At 37.4% G+C, this 26010-nt stretch overlaps 1 long non-coding RNA gene across 1 annotated transcript in view; it reads left to right on the forward strand.

Moving 5' to 3' along the window:
• The window catches only part of LOC116807531 (uncharacterized), a 37681-nt gene extending 12556 nt beyond the window's left edge, over positions 1-25125 (forward strand). The window contains exons 2-3 of the long non-coding RNA XR_005978613.2: positions 21942-22013; positions 24561-25125. This is a non-coding gene — a long non-coding RNA (uncharacterized lncRNA). The remainder of the gene's footprint in view (positions 1-21941; positions 22014-24560) is intronic.
• The last annotated feature ends 885 nt before the right edge of the window (positions 25126-26010 follow it).

Below are 26010 nucleotides of genomic sequence, written 5' to 3' on the forward strand. Positions count from 1 at the left end.
AGAAAGCAAATCTGAAAAGAGGCTGAAAAGGTGAAGACAGAAAAAAATGGATGGCAATCAGGGACAGATGATGAACACAGGGGTACAGAAGTTGTTTTTATTCTTGTCCCAGACAATTTCTCTGATCATATTTCTGGATTTTATCATCCTTAAAATAAAGCAGAAGACTTACTAATGTCCCAAATAAAGCCTTGAAAAAAAGGGTGAAATAGCATGGGGTAAAAGAAGAAATTATAGTTGAGAGGCTTTTTGTCAAGTATCTATTCTGGCACAGGAAAAAGAGAAAAAAAACAGGTTTTAAATAGTTCTGGGAAAAAAATGCAAGGTACCTTTACTCCGTGCATTTTCCCCTTTATTAGAATAAGAGAGAAAGGGTAGACTGAGAAGAAGAATCGCATTCTTATGCCTCTCAATGCAATATTAGACTGAGGCAAACTTCTGGTTTTTTCCAGGCTTTCAGGTGCCTTTCTTACTGATGTGCAGGAATAGATCTGAGAGGTGATGCTCTCCAGATATTGATTTCTCATTTCTCCATCCTGAAGTTTCAAGTCATCCTCGGACAAGCAGAAAACTTTTTTTTGAATCCACTGTCCAGAATATTGTTCTGATATTTTACATGGAAAGGAAATTCACTTTTCATGAATGAGGAGAAGAAATGCCTGATTTTGATACTTATTTTTAGTTATCTGTCTTTTAAGGTCCACTAGTATTGGTGCTTGAGGACTGGTCATACTGTTAAATATATAGCACAAAAAAAAAAAATAGAGATTTCTTCCCTATGGCACATGAGGGAAGCAGAAGGGAAGCACTTCCCACTGGCAGCCAAGTAATCAAAACACACCCATGATTTTCTTTGACACTGCTAAATTTAGAGAATGAATATGAAAAACTGGCTTCCTGGGTGTGGTGTACCTTTCAAGGCACAAAATCAAGTGTAGCTTAGACAGAGATAATTCACTTTCCTATTTTTTAGGATGAGCTGCTGAAAAAGGAAGTTTGTTTTTGCGTGCTGCCCTGTATCTGTGCTCTCCTTCTGTTTTCTATTAACATCTGAACTCATGGGTCAGTTTTAACTAAATGGAAAGACCGAGATTTTCCAAGGTTATTTCAGTTCTACAAGTTCAATTGACAACTGTTGGGGGAGAGATATTCAAATTTAAGTACTTCTAACCCAGGAAAACTGACTAACTTGTTTGTCTGTCCATAGCTGCATATGAACAAGAAATCAGCAATCTGTTGCTCCACATTGACCCAGTCCACCATTACAAGGATGTGGGAAAAAAACAGAGGGGCAAGGAAGAAAGAGGAGAAGCAGAAAAAGCAATTTTCATAACAATGTGCAGATCCAAAGGGAATCAGTCTCTAGCATGGCAGCAGATTACCAGCATTTTTATTAAATTTTATATTCCCTTTATTATGTATATAGAAATTAATCTGCTACAGAGATTAGGGGTCTTAAACAGAGTTTTAGAAGAAGGTCCTCCTCTGAAGCCCAAGAGTTTGCCCTGTTGGTTCTGGAGAAAGAAAAAGCTGGTTGTCATAGATTTTATTAAAACAAGAACTTTAAAATATTAACCTTCAGTTCACAGAAGAAACATCCATGAGCACACAAATTCCATTCAAGGTCTCAGTAGTCTTTCTATTGACAATGGTTGTAAATATTTCTTTTTATTTTACTAATACTATTTACAAAACTTAGGGTAATGCCATGTCAATTCTTATTGGTATAGTGTGTGCTGTCATGACTGGATTAGGAATTCAGAGGACACCCTCTGCATCAGAATATTTTGTAGGGAAGATTGGGAAAGGTGGCACTGTGAGTTAATAACTCCTTTCAGCTTGTGATGAGGATTATTAAAAATGAAGAGGAATGTGGAAATTTGGACTCTGTTTAAATTGAAGTATTGAGGGGGAAGGAAAAAGTGTTTACCACCTGTGGTTCAGGGTAGGGAAGCACACTCAGAGATGGCTGAGAGCATTAGATTAGTGACTGCAGTGATGTCTAGGGAATTTTAATTTGTGTAATTTATTCAGTCATTAATAAGGAGGACTAGAGTTTCATGTAGAACTCATTTTTATATCAGTATGTGTTACAGGCAACTCAGCAAGGAAAAACTTCAGACTGAATTTTATTAAGTAAAATGGATATGGTAAGTACCATGATCATTAGGGATGGATTTTGGATACAAATACAGGTGTATTAACATGTAAATGTTCCAATTTAATACAATCAAAAATGTATTAAGTAAAATAGATTGGCAGTGTTTATGAGCAAAGAACGCTTGAGGACAAAAAAAAAAAAAAGTATAATTTGCAAAAGGATTGGGAGGAAATACTGCAAAGCAAAACCTGAAATATAAATTATTTAAAGCCTCTGTGGATGAGTGATAAGTTGTTAAGCTAATTGCAAGTAACAACAGAAGTAAAAAAACCTCACAGAGTCAAAAAATTTGATCCAGCTATAATATTTTGGAAGAAACAGAGGAAGTGTAGAAAAGAGCATTTGAAGAGTGAGATAGAAAAATGAGTTTCTGTTGCCTGCTCTGGAGGGACGACTGGGGGGTGAAATAATCCTGTGATAGAGCTGCTTCCAGTGAGTGGAGGATAAGGCAAGAAAAATAAGTAAAATGAGTAATCAAATAGAAAATGCAAGATAAATTTAACCTTTTCCATTACCTAGAGTCCTTGGTTACAATGCTGCTTTCGAGTCTCTGTCTTCTGTATAAAACCACAAACCACCATAGGGAAGGACGGATTCTTTAAAGCACCACAGCCCTACTGTGTCTGTCCCAGACATGGATACACACCTTTGGGAGACTCTTTGAATTGAGCTTCTTAGACACCTGGAGATGAAAACCAGAAAACAATGTTTCATGTGATAAAGATAGCTTTCTCCCCCAAAAAGGGGAGAAGTTAGTCCAATTATTGCTGGGAACAAACACAAGAGAGGAAACATTAGAAGTCTATGTATTTTCCAATATGTTGTTAAAAAACCCAACCCCACTCAGCAGTTGGAATTCATTTAGGGAAACATTAAATATCAAACTACTGGAAGGACATTGAGCATAATGTCTAGGGCTTGACAGATTTGCACGAGACTTTTTGTTCTTTCCTATGATTTAAAAAAAATATATTAAACATCTATAAAAATGGATTTTCCAGGGAAGATGACAAATAAAGTTGTCAAACTATAGCACAAGACACAGGCCCTTCTCATTTCTTTGCCACATCTAAGTTGCTTTACTAGTGCTGAACATAAAGTGAAACAGAACAGCAAGATTTTCTGTCAGTCTCTTTTTTGATTTTTTTTCTCATTTGAAGTAGCATGTGTCCAGATACAAAATTTGGGAGGTGGAGGAATTGATACAATTTCTATTTCTTTCCAAAATAGGTTGAAGGGTGTTTCTGACAGGAGCACAAGTTTTTCCTCCCTGTTCTTCAGCTTCTGTGACCAGGAGTGTGCTACTTGGGAAGACAATGAATCTTGAGGTTATCTCTGTTTTTATCTTAGCCAACTTCTTGGACAGTGCCTTATGGTTACTGGAAATGAAGTATTAGTTAATGAAATAAATCAGTATTAGTATTAGTTGGAAATAAATAAATAAAATAGTAAATTAGAAGAGAGTGTACTATATTGGATAATTATGCTAATATTTTGGCAGATGTCTTGCTAATGCTCAAATCAAATCATACCTAGGAGGTATTTTCCTTTAATCTTAGGAAAGGCACTTTAGCTGCAGCCTTGTAAGAGAGGAGTGAGCTGTTTATGTTCTGGCAGTAAGCATGTCATATTTAATACAAAAATATTAGGGAAAAAATTGTATTTTTAGAAGGAAATAAGTAGATAATATAGGCAATGGGTAAAGTCTTTAAAATTGGAAGGAATGAGGGAAAGCCAGAGAAAGTTCTCATTTGAAAGGGGGTGAGGGAGGTGTTTTATTCTGATATTCCAGATTAAAATGATGAAAGCTCAATTTGCTATTGTAATCTAAGTTTTAGCTGTGCAATAGACCTTGGGATTGCTATGTTATGACCAAGAAATGAGGAAAATACTGCATCCCTCTAATGTGAATTTTCCAAGGTTTTAGTACCCCGATGACAAACCGGTGTTCTTCATAGAATTATTCAAGCTGCCCTCACAGCATCCTTTATCACATTTGTCTGCTTCACTGGCGCTTTTGCTCACTCTGTCATCCAGCTCATGTGTGTGCTGCAGGTGATCAGCAGGCAGCGACCCGAGCTTGCCCTGCCTGCGTCCCCCTGCCAGGCTGCAGCCCTCCCTGCAGCACAGCCAGCGGGGCTGTGCCCACGAGGGAGGGATGGTGACCTCCATCAGAGAGCTGGAAGCCTCTGTGTCCTCACAGGAGAGGTCCCCACAGCAAGCTGTGCCTTCACAGTCACCAGGAGGAGGATTCCTATGGGGAAAAATAATAGTTATGTGGCTTGCAGTGCCCCTGATAAATGGTTGTGACAGCCTTCAGTGCTTCAGGCAGAAAATGGCAACATGCTGCTGCTCTGAAATTGTGCTGTCAGCTTCTTTGGAACCCTTCATGACTTGCAAAGGTAGCAGGAATCCTGGATAGCAGACAGGACTCCGACATAACCCAAACATAGAAGCCACATGAGGCATGGAAGCAGGGGCAAGTGGCCTGGGGTGATTATAGAGGCACTGTCCAGGAGTGCAGAGACAGGGCTGGGACAGCCACCAGGAGCTGGACCTGCTGAGGGATCTAAATGGCCACAGAAAGGGTGTCTATAGACAATTCAACACGAAAAGAATTACCATGGAAAATGTGGATTTGTTACAAAAATGGTGCGGGGGACCTGCTGAGAAGACAGATGGAAGACAGTGAAGGTCTCAGTTCCTTCTTCACCTTGCTCTTCACTGATAAGTTTTGGTTACTGGAATCCCAGGCCCCTGAGACCTGAGGAAAAGTCTGGAGCAAGGCAGAGTTACCCTTTTTGGAGGAGGACCTGGTAAAGGAACTTCTAAACAACCCTGGAACCTGATGGGATGCAGCCAGGAGGTGCTGAGGGAAATGTCCCATGTCACTGCCAGTTCTCCCTCCATTATTTGTGAAAGGTTGTGCTGATAAGACTTCTGAGAACTGGAAGAAATCAAATGTCACCTCTGTCTTCAGGAAGGAGGATTCAAGGAACAACAAGCCACCCAGCCTCACTTCAGTCTTTCAGAAATTATTTCCAAACAAGGTGATTTGTATTAGCCACCATGGATTTCTGAAGGGGGAACCATGCCTGACCAATCTGAGAAACTTTAATGATGAAGTGATGGGCTCAGTGAATAAGGGCATAAAACACATTAAAATGTATATAAATACCTGGCTGAGGAAGTAAAGAAGGCAGAGTCAGACTTTTCTCAGTGTCTCCTGCTAATGGGTCAAGAGGCAGCAGGCAGCAACTGAAAAACAGCAAATCACATGTAACCAGAAGAAAGCACTTTATTTTGTGAAGGTGTTGATTGGACTGTCACAGGTTGCTCACAGAGGCTATGGAATCTCCATTCTTGGAGATTTTAAGAAACCAACTAGACATGGTCATCAGCAACTTCTGTGGGTGATCTTGCTCTGAGCAGAGGTTTGGAGGTGCCTTCCAGTCCCACAGCTGTTCTGTGTTCTGTAATATAGCAAAGACATACACTTTTGTTTCTACTTTTCAGAGACTTATAAACTATTAAATGGAAGGTATGAAAAATAGATGAATGAAACATTTTCATAACTAATTTTAATAATGGAAATAATTTTTGGTATAAATGAAATAAGCTGCCTGCAATCAAACATGGCATGTATTTTTTTAAGAGCTGAAAATAGGGCTGAAAATTCCTGTGTTTAAAAGTTTCCATGCTGTCACTGCAATAAATTAAGTTTCTAATTAAACACATGCTCACATACACACTCTTGGATGGGAATGCTATGCTTGATCAATAGCCCCAGGCTACACGGTAGCAGGCAGAATTATAGCAAATGGAACTGGATGAATGGGTTTACTTAATGACCACAATATGATTTATTTCTTTGGTGGGAAACAGTGTAGGAAGACATCAAATTGCTAAAAATATTACCGGAGCAAATTAAGATACGATCTTACAGGAGATAGATTCCCCAGGGATCTCGTGTGAGTACAGTAGATCAGAGCTCAGATCACTGTAAAAGAATCAGACTTGATGAAAGTGTGTCAGCTAATCTGCATTCAGCTTGTTTGCCATTTATAATTAAGAAGGTTTTTCTGTTATGTTTTAATGTAGTTGGCTTAACTGTGGACAATTGCTGATTTAATCTGCACATTTTCACAGTGTCATGATTTTAGCTGTTGGAGGAGTCTGGGTACAAGGAACAAAATTAATGCAGAAAATTCCCCCTACAATAAAGCAGATGAAAAATACATCTTTGAGTAAACCTTCATGGAGTTTCATATTTTGACCACAGCCCCTTTTTGTTTGGCATTTGCACTCAGAGTTGAAGAACAGCCCATGAAAGGCATGCCAGTGTAGGAATGTGCTGGAAGCTTCTGGTGGTGAATCTGGGACTGGCAGCTGCATTCTGGTCTCTGCCACGGGGGATCTGTCACCGACCCCCCTGACCAGTTATTCACCTTGCCAGTGAAGTAAATAAACCCAACCAGAGCTGAGACAGAGAGAGAAAAGGCAGTTCTGAGTTTTGACTTTGCTGTAAGTAAAGGTTTGTGTCATGTGGCTTATGACCTAAAGTGAGACAAAATTGAAAGAGCTGACAAAACCAGCAGTAGAAGAAGTCTTCTTCAGTCCCCCAAAATACTCACATGCCCATATTAGTTTTGGTTCTGGCTGCTTTCAAATGTTCTTTCAGTTTCTCTTTCTCCCTACTTATTTATCTGTGAAAAATGCAGAAACTGAATATAAATCAGGTTTTGACTTTTTCTATAATTGTGCTTTTCAAAGGAGATAATTAAATTTCTGCCTGTTTGGGAAAAGGTCAGCATGTTGGGGTAACAAATATTCGTATCTCTAGGGCATTTGCCCTTATTAGCCATGAATCACTGTTCCATAAGCCTGGAGCCTTGGCTAGAATCCATCTAGCCTAAAATACTTTGAAAACCAATGAATTAACTGAGATCCACTTTAATAGTTCGACTTTATTACTAATTAACCTGTATATGCCCCTGTTTGTTATGCTGTAATTCAGAACCTAACACTATGGCTATTGTCTAGACATATATTAAATGTATGGTGCTACTCCTCCACTTACTTTAAGGATTTGTTGGTGTGCTGATCACTTGTTTTGTATACAAGCTAAGGCTGTAGACAGTCTAAAGAGGTTAGTGAAGAAGCCTTTGAAAGGCTGATGTTTGACTTTATGTTGACCTCCAAATCAACTGGCTCATCTGCAGGACACAGCTTGCATTTTTGGTGCTGGAGAGCTTAGTCACAAGCTGACAAACAGAGAAACTGGGGGAGAACACAGGGTTTGTGCCTTTTTTTTATTTTGTGCAATTATTTTTGAGATTTGAACTCATAATTACAGTTTCTGTTCAGATTTTCAACAACTTTTACACTTTTGGGATGGCAAAATTGCTTTTTTTGTCACCTACAATTTCAGACTGAAGTACTGTGACCAATTTCAATGTTCTTATGACTTGGACCAGATCCATAAAACCTTTCAGGCTTTCTGATGTCTGCTGAGATGAAGCTGGAGCTGACACCAAGCTGGGAATTGCTTTGTCCATGCTCTTGGAAAACAGCTGGCACTAAAGCACCCTGGGGGCAGTGGGAGCAGCCTGGGGCTGGCCTGAAGCTGAGAGCCCAGAGCATCGTGCTGGCCCAGCTGAAGCATGGGGACATAAGCATGGCTTTCATCTTTGTCAGCAGGTCCTTGCTTGTCTTAAGTGCTCAGACCTATCATTACCTAAAGGAAAGTTTAGATACTCAAGTGACCCCCACTCTGCTGCATCCTTAACATCAGGAGGTCACTAATGTTCATTAAGTTCTACTTAAGATGTAACTATCTGACTGCTTTTCCTAATTTAAAGCCCAGTGGAATTGAAACACTGAGTTGTCCTCACTTCACTCACTGGTTGAGGCTCATCCTTAGAAGATACTTCTATATTGTGTTTGTGCAAGCAAGAAAAAATAAATCTATTCTGACCCTCATTTCCTCTGTGGATTAGCCATCAGTATACACTCTACCTACTAAGTTACCACTACTGTGTTTCCACTCCGAAGAGGTTTAGATGTTTGAATCTTTCCTTTCTTCTTGGATGTGTTTAATTAATTACTCCACATAAGACTTTAAACCCTGGTCTTTATTGTACTCTTCAGTCTTCATCCTTCCTGCTGAAACACGTCTGTGTGGCGTGGACAAGAGATGAAGGGCTGTAGCACAGCTTGTGCCTTGTTATGAGAGTGTTTGCTAAGAAATCTAGGTTCCTCTTGAAATGCTGGCACAAGTTTAGGCATTTTAAGTATGGGTTGTAGCAGGAAGAATAAGAGTGTCTTTTTTTTCCTGGGGTGAACATATGGGGTCACATTTCTGTTTGGGTGCTTGTTCACCTCCTTATGCTCTACTGAATAGGGAATATTGATATTAAATTTAATATTAAAATGGAGCAATCATAATGAGAGCATTTGATCTCACATAAATCTGCCATATACTGATTCAAACCTTCACCTGCAAGGCACGAGAAGTGGGTTCATAGCCCTTTAGAGGGAGGAATGGGAGCTGGAAGCATTAAACTTACATGTGTGAGAGCTCTTCCATGCAGGATTTCTGTATTAAATGTTACAGTAACACACCGTTCATTCAAAGAACTGAAAATTTTGGTAATAGAGAACAAGTGAAAATATGAGTGTGCCTAGTCATGCAAAAGAAGCAGATGTTAGCAATACATTAAATTACAACTCCAGGCACAGGCATAGTCTGTCTTCTTTTTTTAATTTGCTATCGATCTTCAGACCACAAAAAGCAAAAGCTTTTTCATAGTAATTTAGTATTTTTTTCAAGTTCTGCCAAAGATCTGACAGAATGTAATGAGTCTCTGATAATAGGTAAGTGTGACTTTATCCAAACACTTAAAATTATCTTAATCTATGGCATTATCTGTGCCATAGAACTTGCCTAAAAGAATGTGGGTCTGCTCACGGGGAGCAGAGGAAAATTTAGGTAAATTTAGGAGAAAATGAGTGCATCACCCCATAGGAACAAAACCTACATCAGCTGCTTTAGAAAAGACCAACAGAAATCAAAAGTTGGTGCAAACCAACAGGTTTATGGGGCCTGATGTCCTGTATGGAAAAGTGTCCAGCAGCAATTGCTTCAGAGAATGGAGCAAAAGACTTGCAATAGGAATCTGACTTGGAACAAGGGTTAGTTACTTTTTCTAACCATACCAGTAATTTTACTATTTCAATTCTATTTCCACTAGCTGTGCCTTCTCTGTGTAAGGAGAAAAGGTAAAAAGAAGTCTTGATGTATACTCTACACAATTTACTATTTTGTTTATTTTTATTACTTCTCCTATAATTTACCTCTGCTCAAAGATTAATGCTCTCCAGACATCTTTCCCAGAAGGAAAATGGAAATGGATTTTTCAATTTAAAGAGGCAAACAAAACCAAATCTTCCTCTCTGAAGACAACATTGAAAGTATACATAATGATGCCAAGTAAACGGAGTTAAAGAAATAATCTCAGCTACACTTCTATGACTGGAAGGCCTTCAGTATACACTAAGATTTATATGTATTTATATTTATGTACTTTAGAGAGAAGTGGGGGGGGGGGTGGTGGTTCTGTTTGGTTTTTTTATTTGGAGTATAACCTGAAGAATTTTTATAAACCCATATAAACTTCTTGTATTCAAACATTGCATAGTGAAGCCAATAAAATGAAAGAATTATTTCTAATGGAAGTTTTGATATACAGGTGAAAGAGGAAGGATCAGAAAAGAGTTTTTCTCTTTAAAGACATCCCTAGCAATGCCTAGCTGTCTTTCAGTGGTGCTAATTTAATATTTAGAGTGATCTGACACCTGTGATGCTCTCATTCAAAGGTATAGAAGCTCACTGAACTTGATGTCACAAGCCCTTTCCCTCATGTTCACTTGTGACTGGACTTTCCCTTACACTGCTGGGAAAAAAAAAAGGGGGAAGAATGCCACAGTATTTTGAAGGATTTAAAGAAATTAGGCAAGTAAAGACAACAGCCCATCAGAGTTTGAAGTCGGTAGTTTCAAATATCCCCATGGTTTTTGTATCTTTGTAGACCAAGGCAGACTCAGAAATGAGTTGTGTTATAAGTTAATGATCTGCTAGAAGAAAAGAAGAATAAACATCAACAGTCATAAATCCAAATTTTTTTTCTACTATTTGAATGTTACTTCCTTGTTCAAAAAAAGGGCTAATTTTTTCTGGCATTTAGGTGCTGGGAAAAAAAATCTGTAACAGTAAGGGTTTTCCACCCAAATTTTTACATAATATTTTCTTTTAAAAGTTTACATATATAATTGAAGTTTCACTTTTATAACTTCCTCTGTCCACCCAGCCCCGTTCCTATCAACATAGAGGTGTTGAATCACTTAATAAGTTGAAAGCCATAATTTTCTATTTTGACTTTTTAAGTAACTCTCTGACGGTTACCTTGATGAAATTATGCAATCTAGGATATTTTTCCAAACTCATGTCTGCTTTTTGGATTATCCTTCAGGGCTCCATTGTGCGAAAGTAACTAGTGTTCTTTAACAGCTTTCTGTAACACCTCTAGGGAAGTGAAATGGCTTTTTCATGTCTGGAAAAAAGTCCCAGTTCCTTGTCCTATTGCCCTTGCCATGAGACAGGGCATTGGCAGTGCTGTCAAAGCAGCCTTCTCTATGATATCAGAAATATCAGTGTAAAAGCTGCCAATTTTTTGATCCTGTTGGCTATAGGCCTTTATATTACCTTGTGGGGGTGTATATTTTTCCAGCGTATCCTTCATCTTAATGGAGTGTGATAGCTTATGAAAGCCAGCTTAACATTCATTACCACATAGATCTTTTTTCCTTTTGTCCACCAATAATATCTTTGTGATGGCAGCATGTTTACGTAAGAAAATAATTGGAAAATATTCATGAATTTGTAGGTACTTAGGGCAGTAAGTCCTTTTATTCTTTGGAAGCAATAATATCAAGCATGGTCCAGTAAGAGTTCATACTCCTGCCATCTCAGTCTAACAAACAAACAATTCTTTTGTCCTGCATAATTTGTTCATCTAACTTGTATATGGCACAGGGCTGAAGCATAGAAACTGAAATGTTCATCAGTGGCCTAAGTACTCTGAGTGTCTAAATCCCTTTCTGATAAAACACAGATGAAGAGAAGGCTTTCCCTGTCAATCTACAATAAAAGCATTTGTTCTGAATGCAGGAAATACAGGAACATATGTTTTAGCATCATCAGATGTGTATCTAACCTATTGGGCCATAAAACATTTTTTCAAGGGTTTGCTACTCTGTTTTAGTAGACACTGGAACACCAGTCTTGACTACTTTACCCTTCCTCTGCACTTTTCCAATGATCTCTTATTTTGTCTTGTGAGGATTCAATTATTTCATGCACACTGAAATAATTTCACCAGGGGAACAGCCTCACATACAATCTCCTGAGCCAGGCTGCATCAAAACAGGGTTTGCAAAATCTGACAGCTTTGTAACTTGAGGTTGCCAACATGTTCAGGAGGATGTCCTGTGACTGACAGTTGAGTGTATTTATCCACATTTTTCTGATCTTTCCCCTTAGCTTTCAAAGACAAGGTACAGAGCCTGGGGTTTATGTTTCCTTAAATGGTGGGTCACTGGAACAGTGGTACTGGCACCTTTGTGTCACAAAGGAAAATCATATTTAAATGCTAGAAAATTATTCAAATAGCTGGGTGGAGAACACTTAATCCAAGTGTCCTGGATCATGGATAAATGCTCTGTTGCTATGCTGTTGGGCAAAAGCATTCCCTGCCACACATCAACAAACCTTGTCATGCTGGGACACAAGCAGTCAATACAGTCCTGCTCTTAGTTGCTTTTGCACTAACAATACTTCAGGAATGGGGTTTAGGAATTTTTGGAATCCCAGCTTTGAGCTGTGTGGTTTTCTTGGGGTTTTTCCCCAGAACACTGCCATGGATTTAGACTTTAGTGAACAATAGAAGTGAGCAACAGTCTCAATGAATCAAAAGAGATGAGCCTGCATTTAGAGGAACAATTTCTTGGCTTTGTTATCTCATTCTGTGTATCAGGGATGTCAAATCAGCGTTTTAAAATTGATTTGTCACAGACCAAGGAACAGAATAAGACTCAGAACCTGCTACTTCAAATCCATCTCCCTCTGATACCTTCCTTAGACATTTTCATTAATATTCCTAAATGCTTAAAGATAAATCATGTCCTTTTAAAGTAAATAAATAAATACAGTGTGAGAATTTCCAATTGTCTCCATTAAGAGCAAGCAGATGGCTCATTGTAGTGTTTTATTTTGTTATTTACAGAACAGCTAGCTTGTACTACGGTATCTCTTCATCTCCAGAATTTCTCTTCCAAGATTATGTATAGGCTCTGTCTTACTAGTAATATTTTAATTCATCACCATATATTTAGCAAGCTCTTCTTTTATCACTTGATGACAGAAGGGATTTTTTTCTCTGACATTTATTGCTTTTTAAACTGTATTTCTGGTACAGTACCAGGCTTCTCCCAAAATATTGTAAATAAATGTGAGTAATACAGATTTGGATTTATGAAGCATAATGGTTGGATGCCTTAACTATGAAGAGATTCTTTATCATAGTCCACCAATATGTGGGGAAACTTTTAAGACGTGCTTTCCTGCTTTATTTTACTAGAGTCCTCATAGGTTTTAAACCAAGTTGCTTTGAGACTTGAACACAATTACAGTAAGCAATCTGACATATACACAATGTGAATAAAACACTCAATTATACACAGCTATTTTAACACTGATACATTTTACACGCATAAAATAAAGGCACCTTGAAATAAAACTCTTATCTCCCTCACCTCACTTATCTACTAATTACATATAAACTCACATAATCAAAAAAAGAAAAAAGATTCCTGCATGTATATCATTAAGGAATATAAAAGAAAGGCTTGTTATCTTCCTTCATGCTTATCTGTAAGACTCAGTGATGTTCCTATCTGTAAGAGTATATACTCTCTCTATATGTGTATGTTCATATATAGTTTATATAAACAAATATAGCTCCCTTCAGACTCTGAATGATTAATACAGTGGCTGGGGAAAGCATTCTGTATTCACACTTTCTGCAATCAGAAATTCTTTGGATGGAAAGCCCCTATTTCTTCCTTGCAGGCACTGTTTCATGAGACCATGAAATCAATCCTGCCACCCTTTTGGTTAAATTTGGATTCAAAATTAAAAATTGCCTCTCCTCTAATGTCCTTATTCTCTTTCAGTCATTATTACACAACCCTGATCATTTATTTTTTATTGTATGGTGGATTAAATATGTTGGCAACGAGCTTTGAAAACATGGTGGCTAAGCAAAACCACCACTCCTTTGCATCACATTCCTTACATTTTTTACATGATGATACATTGTGTGGTTTAGTTTAAAGAACATGAATAAGCTTTAGTCCAGAAAAGAAAACATGTGCCTGGGAAAAAAAAAAAAAAAAAAAGAGCCCTTGCCCAGAATCATGTGTGACATTCCTGTCCCTCTCATGATGTAGAGCTAGTTAACCTCTGAGCTCAGTGTGCTGCAGCTGAAGATAAATAAAATCAGCTTGGGCTGTGGTGGGTTCTGATGGAACCAGTCTGGGAATCTGAATTTCCCCACTCCTGCCCCAGGGAAGAATAAAGGGCCTCTTGTGCCGCCTGCTGCCTCAGCAGGGGCTGGCATCACTTTCCATACCCTTGGAGGCCACATGCCACACGTCAGACACGATGCAGGAATGCAGGCAGCAGATCCCTTATTTGCTTTCCATTCTGATATTTAATGATTTCTCAGTGGATCCAAACATTGCCTAAGACTTCCAAGTAGAGGAATGACCCAGATCAGAGAGATACCATCCGGGAACATTTCCCAAGTGCCTGTTTCATGGGGATGGGAAAGGAAGCAGATGTTTTCCATCAGCAACTAATGCAGAAGAGCTACTATTACTCCCTCCCTAACCACAAGCTCTGTGCCATAATCATCTACTCCCTTCTTCTGCTTCTATAGATGTAACAGCAGCATGTAATAATTCAAATTCTGTCTTGTTGACACAGCTTGCTTCAGCTGTACAGAAAGCAAGTTGTTTGTACACGAGTCTGTGGACACATCAGCACTTTGCAGAGAGCCTGAGACGAGTTCCTGCTTTCTTGATGGCAATAGCTGTCATCCAAGCCTCCCAGAAATCTGTGGCAGCACCTTGGAATAGCGACACACAGTAAATTTCTGTCAGTGTGGCATGATTATTTTTGTTAGACAGGATCACAATTTTCCCCTGAAATATTCCTTGGAATAATCCATATTAAAAAAAAAAAAAAAAAAAAAAAGTTATTTCCTCTTAATTCAAGAAGCTGATCTCATATAATGCTTCTTTATTTGCCTTGAGTAATTATGCTGGTATGAATTCGTAGTGCAGTTGTAGGAATTGCTTCAGTTGGGTCTGTGTGATGGGGAATGATTGTCATACACATTAGGCTTTGTAGAGAGTAACAGGTATTCTGATATATCAAGTTGGAAACTAACTGAATAAATATGAGGTGTAATGGATTATATTGGACTTAAAATACAGGCATGTGTTCAAGAATGTCCCATAGAGAATATTAAAGATCAAAAATAGTAGAAAAAAATATTAAATGACATTAGCATAAAAAAGGGGAGCAGCTCACCTGTTGAATTGAAAAAGGTTAGCTGAGGGACAAAACTATCTTTTGATGTCAAGATGTCTATTCTGTGAGGATGAGCACTTTAATATTCCATTTGGACAATTTGGGTAATATGACAGCCGTTATATATTTCTTCTCCATGTACACAGCTGTAGATGTTCCAAACTGGAAAACAAAATCCTTAAAAACCTCTCCATTTGCAAGCTCATAGAGACCTGCTACTCACAGAATACTATGGAATTATGGAATCATAAAAGTGCCCAGGTTGGGAGGGACCTTGCAAGATCCTCTTGTCAAGTCTTTCATAGGAAAGGGAGCCTAGATCAGATTATTGAGTCCTGCCCAGTCACACCTTAAAGACCTCCAGTGATGGGCAGTCCACCACATCTCTGGGGAGGTTGTGGCAGTTTTTTTAGTTCTCACTAAAAAAATGCTCCCTTATCATAAGAAGAGAACTTATTTAGGAACTCTCAAGTGTTCCACAGTACAAAGCTTTTCCTTTTTGTTTGTTTTTTCCTATCAAATGCTGCATGGACACAGATGTGGCCTAGGTTCTGCTCAAGGTCAGTGAGCCAAAGTTGACCCTAAATTCCTAGTCCCACAGTGCAGGCAAGTCAGGACAATCCTGGAATTATCCTATTCCTTCCATAGTGAGAGCTCTGGAAAAGACTGAACTCAGTATAAAAGTCACTATAACTATGAAGAATGTGAGACTGAGGAATGTAATGGGACTGTAAACCCTTCACAAAAATGAAGGATCCTCTTCACTACAACTGCATTATGTGTCTTGGATACCAATCCTGAAGAACAAGGAAGGAGGATAAGTACTTTTACATTTTTAGAACAAATCTAAAACCCACATTACATGAAAACACGGGGCAAAGGATGCTGAGAAAGGAAGGCTAGGAGGGGAAGTTTTACCATAGATAAAAGGAAAAGAATACACAGATGTTCCCTGAAACAAAGCAGATGGGATGAAGAAGGCCACTATAGCCTTCCTCTTCTTATGTTCATTTTAAAGGTCAGTTTTAAAAGGTAGGAGTCAGGTGTGGAGGACTTTTTTCCCTCCCAAGACATACCATCAAGAAGTCTTAGGAGACAGCAAGGAATAGTGATTGATAACAGCATTTGGGGATTTTTTTTGCACTATTTTTTGGGTTTTTTTTTAATATTTTCCCCTGGATTTAACCATTACTCTGTCAGAATAAATCTTCTTTCTACGTTTCAGCTTTATTCAGTGGTGACAAATCTATAATGTTCTTTTTTCTTGGGGGTAAAACTCTAGCGATGTTTTGCAGGACATGCTTGTAGGAACAGGAACAATGCTTATGGAGGAAGCTTCCCTCAAAACTATGAAAGCTTGGGGACCTACAAGATCCAATGCTAGGGCTCAGGATCAATTCTCCCCAAGAACACACAACCCAGTACCTTCCTTGTAAGGTATAAGAAAGAGGAGGCAGCTACTAGGCTGAATACTCCCAAATTGCTACAGCTGATCAGTGCAAATTTCCTCTGGTGGAAAGATATGACAAGTGACAAGAGGGAGTGGAATGTTGCTTTGTTATTCTGATTTTTCACTGACAAACACAGATCAGCAGCATGTGTGAAAGGAGCCTCAGAGTCTATGAAGCAGGAGAGAGCTCAATATATGATGTATAGACTTTTTTTGTGCTTCATGGGGCTGCTGGGATATGAAAATGCCATTTTGGGGAAAGCTAATTGCCTGTTCAGCAACTAAAAGCAAGATACCTTTGTTCAGTGAGTTACAATTCCCTGAAGTACACTGCAGCAGCAAAGCAGTAATTACAATGCAGCATGTCTTAAAAGAGCACCATTACACATTTCATGAAGAAAAGGGTAACTTAAGCATTGCTGCTCCCTGGTTAAAGAAAAAGATTTAAAACATCTTGAGCATGATCTTGTATGTTTTATGAATATAAATTTGTCTTCATACCTATTTCTAATGTGAAGACTTCTAATGTGCTTGAAGCTTACTTACCCTTTTCAGACTGCTACCAGGCCAGGTTATAAGCTATTTTGTGCTGCTGGCAGCAGCCCAATAATATAAAACACATTTTTAATTTTCTTCCTTTACCACCCCCCCGCCCCCCCTTTTTTATGGTTTTTTTTCTGTCTCCAGCAAAAAGATATTGTCTCACCAGAAGGGAATGACTTGTGGGTAAGGCAGCCAGTATAAATTAAAGTGGGGTCTTTGGCTGAAGAAGCACAATGAATGTTCAGAAAAGGATGGTAAAAAAGAGAAGTGGAAGCAGACAAAGGAAACCAGGCAACAAATACAAAAGAATATGGGTTTAATATATTTTTGATGTCCAAAACAGAGTGAGCATGGTTGCAGAATTCTGGAAATCATAAACACCTTAGAGAATTAAGACTACCTCATAAACTGGAATAGGTAATTTCTTGGGGATTATTTATAAATCACACTTTAATTAAAATGTTAGGAGAAGATGAACATATGTTTTAAGAAATAGTTCATTATTAAATTTTAAATAATTATTGATAACTACAAGCATGCTCTAGTTATTTACTAACCACTATTTATTTATTAACCTTTGACAAATGGAACACTTTCTATGCAGAATAAAATTGCCAAAGGAAGCTGGAAAGAAACAAGATAAGAATTAGGATTTTGACAGAAATCAGTCAGGAAGGGAACTTGCACACCAATTAGGTTGTGTTGCATTATAGGTTCCACACTCTCTCCTAACAACTATGTAATTTTCTCATGTCTCTATGGCACATATTTTGTAACTTTTTCATTAAAAAAAGCCAACACAAACCCAATAATCTTTTGCCATATAATACATTATTAGAAGAATCATAAGGAGGGAGGATAAAGGAGCAAGTTTAATAAGTGCTGCAAAGCATACTACTGCTCCTGAATGTTTGTGTTGAATTTCATATGATGTATGAGAAGCTGACATGTCCTGTGGGGGCTAGTTCACATTTTTTAATGAAAGGTTACAGTACTCTGGACCTATAGTTTATTTAGTTTTGCACTAGAGATAAATATTTATTAAGACTTTGACTCATTACATTTTGTGCAAGCGTTGCACTCCAAATCTGTGTGATTCACAGTATACTGAAAATAGAAATAATACCCCTAAATCACACCTGTCTGTGAAGAGAAAATCTGCCAGTTCTTTCACTCCCAACTCATCACCTTGAGACAGGCAAGGAAAAAAAAACCAGAAAGAAAACTAGCTGCTACTTAGGAATGAATTCACTGGAAAAATGTTCCTTTGTTAAGAAGTCCCTGGCTGGGATGGCTGGCAAAATGCAGAGCTCAAAAAAGGCAACATGCTTCTTAGGTCACCTAGCACCTTATTTTGAAAAATACCTGTATCACTCCTTTTGTTTGACTATTTTTTCTAATTTATTTATTTGGGAGTTTTGGAGGCTTGTTTGTTTGCTTGCTTGTTTTGAGACAGATGATTTCAAATTATTTTATGTTAAGGAGATGTAAATCACAGCCTTATACCTCTGACTGCATCCATCTTTTAAACAAGTATGTCTTCCACTTTATTTTGTGATGAGCTTGACCCTGTCATAGTCTAAAAATACTTTGATGAGTCTCTCTCTAAAAAAAAAAATCACAGCCTTTGTGGAGTTCAAGTGGTCTCAAGGTTATGCAGTACTAATCAGTTTTGTGGTTCTTAATTCTATTTTCAAATTTGGCCATAGTAGTCTTTCAATTCACTTTTGTGGCACTTGATTGATTTTGTTATTAACATTACAAGTCATGAGATCAGATAGCAGTATGTTGAACAGACATGCACCAACACCAGTCTACTGAAACACATATTGATTTGCATCAGTATTTTTAGCCTAGGAAAGTGTTTAAATTTTGGGCTTAAAATTACTCTCTATTTAACAAAGATGAAGGTATTACAAATATTTATGTGACTGAAATATATTAAAATATGTATTTAAATATCTTTATGTTAAATGACATCTATAGATCTGCACTGTCGCCTTATGCCTCCAGATAAAACTGTAAAGCTGCTGTTCCCGAGTACAAGAAAATCCATATTGAAGCTTTAATTAAAGAATAATCTATCAATGGCAAATTACCAGAGGATTGATATGTCACTCACAGTGTTGGCACGTCATTTCAAAGAACACAACTGAAATCACAGGAGAATAACAGATCTGGGTATTTGTTTGCACTTAACAGACAAGGGGAACATAACTAATATAAAGTAATTTCTAGAGAGTTTCTATATTAAGAGATTAGTCTGAAATTTCTTCACTCTGAAAGAAAAAGCAACACTAGAGCAAATATGCACCCACTATGAAGTCTGTAAAACCTCTACTAAAACAAGTAATCACTTGATATGTTTAAAACTACTAGTTTGGGTTTTATTGATTGTGCTCATGAAGTCTCCATACGGGATGAACTCTAGTAGCTTTTTACAGTTCTTGTAACCTTATTTCAATTTACCTTTTAAAATAGGGCAAGAAGAGGCATCTGTGAGCATGTGAGAAATAGGAGCTTTTCCCCCCAATTCTGTAATTCAAATAAATTAATCTTTACATCTCCTTCCTGGTCAGCTGTATGTGCACTTCCTTGCATAGAGCCATTTACAGAATAGGGGCTCTATGTAGAGTTCCTATACAAATGAGACTAAAAACTCTTTTTAAAAAAACTAAGTGATTAAAATTATTCAATTTCCTATGAAATTGGGATTTTTTTCTTTGTCCATGATTTTTTATTTTTAAAAGACCTGTAACAAGATAGATTTCAAAGGAGACATATGTGACCTCAGTATAAATAACCCTAATTTTAGCTTCTCCTGCTTAAGAGAAAACACCAGCATAGAAAAAATCACAGTGAACAATGACTATCAGTTTTTTATTCCTTCCCCACAGTGTACAGTTTTACCTTTATCTCATCCAGGAGAACCCTGTGAATCAGATGGAATAATACTTCCATCAGAATTGTATGGAAATTTCATATAACCTGAAAGCAACTTGCTGGCAAGACATAAACATATTATCATGGGCTATCTACAGTACACTCATGCACACATACCCCTTGGCTAAAATCCTAGATGTTTTCTGGTCACCATTATCTATTTTTAACTTTGTGTTGGGCTGGTTAGCTTCTCTTTTTATTGCCAGATACCAGCTTTTTGCTTATTTTTGACCCCTAAAACATATCCAACCTGCTCTACCCTTGCAAGGATGTTAAGTCTAAAATAAAAGCATAGAAATTCACATCTAAAGGTCAGAGCTACAATTCTATATTTAGAATCAGTTGGACTACATTTCTTTTAGGAACTACTTTGAAGTCTCTACCCAAAGGAATCCATTTAGTCTCTATCATGTCCCTTGGCACAAATGCAGTTGCATTATGTTTCTCCCAAAATCTATTCACATTTTCTTTATGAAGAGGATATTGGAATAAAAAACTGAAAGATGATAAATCTGATGTAGTTAGCCTTCTTAATTAACAGCAGTGTTAATGAGATTGCTGATTAGACTATTCTTGGCCAGAACCTCCCAGTCAAAGTGTTGACTATCCAACCACTGCTTACACAACTTTCCATCATTTTGGCCTTGAGCCCATGGTGGATTTAAAGTCACACCCTTTCTTGGGTCCTTCATGATGTACATGTGATATTTGTAGGATCAAAAGCACTACAAAAGTGCAACACTGGGGGTTGTGAGGATTGATTTTGTTCTGATGATTGCCTCCCTTTTTAGGTATTTTATCACACATTTGGATACTTCTTGTATTGCTTTAACTGAATGGTGCATAACTTCGTGATATTCTTCAAATAGAATTGCTTCCTCCTGCAGAGGAAACCATAGACATTGTTATGGAATTATCAGTCCTTCAAACCTCTACCCTTCTAATGGTGGCCTCTTCCTTGCAGTTTTGAAGATCCTTTCCAATCTGTGGCTTTTAATGCAGAGGATGTTTAACACTTTGCAACACCTATTGTTTCAGGCACCTGAGAAGACAACAGCTTGACTTTCTAAATCTTCTGTGACTGAAAATTGGATGGATTATTTGCAAGAATTTGCATTTTTGTCTTGTTGATTCTTCTTAATTTCTTTAGTATAGATTTCATTGTCTGAAGATAAGATATATCTTTCCAAACAAGACCCCAGGTTTGGAGAAAATAGCCAAACCTGAGCAATTCTAAATGGACTTTTTGTTCCTGAATAATATTTTATTTAATAAATCCTTTTGAACAATTTTTTTTCAGTGTGAGAATTCCTTTTTACTTAAATTATTTTAATAGTAGTATCTTTATGTTAGACAAAGCACTATAAAAGATCTTCAATAACAATCCCATAGTGCTTAAATAATTCATTAATTATATGGGAAAGAGCTTCCTAATGATGACATTACTCCATTGCATGTTGAACATAGCAAACCAGAATTCTAGCAGGCTGGACAACTGTTAACAGCAAGCTTTGCTGTGATCACAGGCTTTTATTATTAGGAATTTTAATTTAACTATAACTAAGTGTCAACACATATATTGAGAAAGAAAAAATTACACTTTTACAGAAAAATAAAAACCCTCAGAACAGTTATATAGCATTTAGTATAAATGTTAAAGAGGATTTGAACTGGTAACATTTTGCTACCTGGACTAAAATACCTTAAGAGCATATAATTGATTCTATTAATGATATAGAACTTCTATAGAAGTTCTAAGAAGTATATGTAAATCAGTAAATGAGAGATACTGGTGGTCCTTCACTAGACAAAAAAGGCATCTATTTTCAGCTAAAAGCATTCTCACAGCTTATGATGAGTGACAGTACATAATAATGGTGCCACTTCTCAGAATCAACATCAGAGGCGCAGGCTCAGGAGTGTTCATAGTGTTTATGTTATGTGGTGAACAATTTTTAAGTTCACCTATGCATTCAGAAATGTTTGTCTTCATTAAAAATGCAGGGGTGAAAAGGAAGGGGACGAAAGTCATGGAAAAACCATATTGGGTTTAGTGGCACACACTATCCACCGTGAACATGTAGCATACAGAGTCACACCTGAATGCACTTTGTTACCTCTCTCTGCAGGACACACTGACTCAACCCCTAAGGCTGGCCAGATTTCTTTTGTGAAATGTCTATCTTGAACCTGGCACAGTGGTAAGTTTATCTTATCTAGTTCTCTTTGTGCAGCCCAAATACACTTTTCGCTTGAAAACTCAGGGGTTGTCCCTTTTTGGGGGAGATTTTTTTCTCTAGGTGGATGAAATGTTTTCTTTCTGGGAACTATTTCCAAAGAGAGTTTCACTTCAACTGGTTACAGGAAAATATTTCCTCTCAAGTCTGCCTGATTCCTTCAGGTGAACAACTCTATGTTTTCCTGTTGAAGTGAACAGTTATGTAGGGTCTCAAGTCTGTCCATCTAAACAATCTTTATCTTGGAGAAATGTAAGGTGCTCTTTACTCATATGACCAGTTGCCTTCTGGTTTGGGGATTTTGGGTGGTTTTGGCTGTTTTTTTTTTTTTTTTGTTTTGTTTTGGTTTGGGGCTTTTTTTGGTTTTTGGTTTTTTTTGGTTTTTTTTTTTTTTTTTTTTTGTTGGGTTGTTTTTTTTTTTTTTTCCTGTAAGAAGGGGACAGAATCAGCATAAAATATGTATCTGAATTGTTTGAATCCAAACAGATGGTTCTTTGGAAAATACCTGGCTTTCTTCCTGTATTGCTCTTCAACGATTCATTTCTTCACCTAAAATGGTCAGTTACCAAATTTAAGTATTTATGGCATGATTATAAAATGTACAGAAGGTTTACTTTTCCCTGTACCTTCCATGAAGAGCTTAAGAAGTTTTGGAAATTTAAAATCTAGACTGACAAAACTGGACAGATAAAATTAATTCACAGAGGAGTTTTGTTTGTTTGTTTGAGTTTTATGGTGGGGCTTGTGCCATGAGTGTTTTTCCCAACGTTATGGAGGGAAATGATGTTTAAGTCAGTCAGTATTGAAAGATTGTCTTAAGAAAGATGTCAGAGTTTGAGATGCTGACATCTGGTCATCATTAAGCATCACTGTTCACACATGATATTTTACTTAGATTGAACCAGGAGGCAGACAGTAATTCATATCCTTCAGACAGTGGGAAAAAGTCTGATAAAATGTGTAAGTGATCATGAATAGAAGTCTCTAGCAGGTTCAGCTGTGGGGTAAGGTATGCGAGGAAACAGATTTAAAAAAGGAAATCACACTTTGGTGATTTTCCTGGCTTAGAATAAGGAGGCTCCACCTCAGCTCATCAGAGAAGTGGTGTTAAGGTACCTTTCCCACAGAACGTTGGGTTGTATGCAAAGCAATTTTTCAATACAAATTCTGAGCTCCTTTGGAGTTTTCTGTTATTTTTACATCTATTTATATAAAATTTTCTGGGGGAAATACTTACAGCATTATTTCATTCAATTTCATTTGGCAATGTGAAATGTTAGATTAATAGCTGTCAGGCAGTCAGTCAAATATCCCAAAAGTTTGCAAGAGTACCTCCTTAATTTTGCCAAAGATTAAAATGTCATCACTGCCACTAGGGACATTGGGCATACTCTAAATTATTCTATGGATTATACTTTTTAAACTTTCAGCAGCTACATATACTTCAAACTTCCATTTCTTGTACTCAGTATTTCAAAACTTTATGAATTTTCTTCCTGAGCTCAGGTTAATAACTGATCAAAGACTGCTAATTTAGCAGACCTCCACTTCAGAAACCCTATTTTAAACTTTAATTCCTTGTACCTATACCTTTATAGTTTTTCATACATTTACAGTCTTCAAGAGCTTTCTAAATTTGTACAAAGTTCAGGAAAGTCTCTGATACTGAAGCAGACTTGGAGAGAAGGATTAAACAGTGAGACTGATAAAGTGATCTCGTGGGATCAAAGAGGTGGGTGACATTGAAACTGAAAATGTTTCAAAATTCTGAAAAGGGAAAGGGAAAGGGAAAGGGAAAGGGAAAGGGAAAGGGAAAGGGAAAGGGAAAGGGAAAGGGAAAGGGAAAGGGAAAGGGAAAGGGAAAGGGAAAGGGAAAGGGAAAGGGAAAGGGAAAGGGAAAGGGAAAGGGAAAGGGAAAGGGTCCCACTGTTATCTTTCAGTATGAAGATAGTTATGGAAGTATAACAAGGCAGGAGAGGGAACAAATTAAAGCATTTTTGTTTTCAGGTCTAAGAAATTTCAATGCAAGCTGTAATGTCTCCACAAAATTGCTCTCTACCCACCTATCTTTTTGCTTCTGCGCACATCTGGCATGAAGGGACATCCTTGTATAGAGGTTTTTGTGGGTTTTGCTTTACTTCTTTTCCAGAGAAGCAGTTTGTAGCTTTCATAATTTCAGCTAAGCACTGAATAAAGCCTTCAAAATTTGTCCCCATATATATTACAGAGGGAAAACACTCAAATGCCTCAGTATCTGATCGGTGTACCTATTTCATTGTCTTTACTCATAAACTGTGTCCTAATTTCATTCATACCTGGGCTTTTGAGGAGAATTATCTGGGGAGAAATATGCTTAATCATATTAAGGCAAAATAGGCATGGAAATGGATTTTGTTTCACCTCTCAATGTTTCCTCTGTCACTCTGACAGTTGGATAACATCTTGCTGAGGTCGTGAACGTAAGGACTGTCCTCCAGCTGTGATACACACATGAAGCAATTCTCTTTCCAGTGATCTTCTCTGAGTGCACAGACACAGCAGATGCAGCTACAATAGCTGACCATCACTTGCAGAACAAACCCAAGACAGAAGTCTTTCTGGATACTGTGCTGCTGAAGAACCCCAAAAATACCCAACATAACAAAGATAAACAAACAAACAATGCCAGCTCTGGTGAGATTTCTGCGTTGAAGAAAGACTGGGGTTTACTGTGGTTTTGTAAAATAATCATGGTCATTATAATTAATATTGCCTTCTAACAGGAACAGCAACTAGAAGAACACCATACACTGACAAACAGCCCATATGTAAAGAACTAAAGGATATTCATATTACAGACTTTTTTGTTTCTGTCGTACTGGGAAATTTTATTTTCATTTTGAGTTTTTAGCTCATTCACTGTCAAAATTAGCACACTTTCACTTGACGAAACCAAGACACTTTGAGGCAAAGATGATATTAAAAAGACCACCTTAATAGTTAACAGTTGAAATTTTACTTGGAGAATAAAGGTTGCTTCCAAAAGTTAAATTATTAATGTAAGATATCCAAAATAAAAGCAAATTCTGATAAAAAATATTTTGTGATGGAACTGTGGCTTTTTAAACTTTAGTTTTCAATTTGAAACAGTTTTCTTCTAATCTATATTCAAACTCACTACATGACTGTCAGCTCTTCATGTGTCTTCATCCTGTATTTCCATTCCTCATCTAAGCATGAATATTTACAAGGTTAATCTTCAGTACAAAGAACATGCAAAATTTTTTTTTTCAAGTATCAAGGAAATGTAGATAAGCCATAGTACTCTAGCAAAAAACTATTAACTTTTAGCATCCTTAGCACTGATTAGCTCTAAAGTATTTGAGGTCAGTTAATGTCTCACTGGGACAAGAGCCTTATTTTTTTTTTTTCAAAGTCTATCATCAAAACTTCTGTCTGCAGTGAGAACTCCAGGAACTGAATGGGATTCCATCTCATCTTCTGCAGGCTGCTGACCATATTTCTTATAATTTTAAATTTAAACCTCTCTGGGATAGTCTCAATAAAATAGAGCATTTCATTGGCTGCATAAGGGAGTAACAAAGCTGTTACCCCTTTCTGGTCAATTATATCGATTGCAATCCTGACATTTTCAAATGTATTTCTCCATTTACTCCAATTATACTAAGCAGATTGTTAAGAAGATTGTCTTGGACTTCGAAAGACATGCAATGAACCAGCTCACTTGTACTTGTGTCAAAGTTAATTAATTTTTCTAAATCTAAAATGACCAGGGATGCATTCTGCTTTCTGTTTTGAATTAAAATCACTTTTTCACCACAGTGTTATTCTGAGTTTGTATTGATTTTAGGTTCAAAGAGCATCAAATTCAATTCTAAATTTTCTTTTAACCTGTAGAGAACATGGAGGCATCAGAAGCTCTGCTTAGAAATTTCCCCAAGGGGCTCATTCAAAGCTTAAC

Source organism: Taeniopygia guttata, chromosome 1 (assembly GCF_048771995.1).
Source record: "Taeniopygia guttata chromosome 1, bTaeGut7.mat, whole genome shotgun sequence".
NCBI classification, from domain to species: Eukaryota; Metazoa; Chordata; class Aves; order Passeriformes; family Estrildidae; genus Taeniopygia; species Taeniopygia guttata.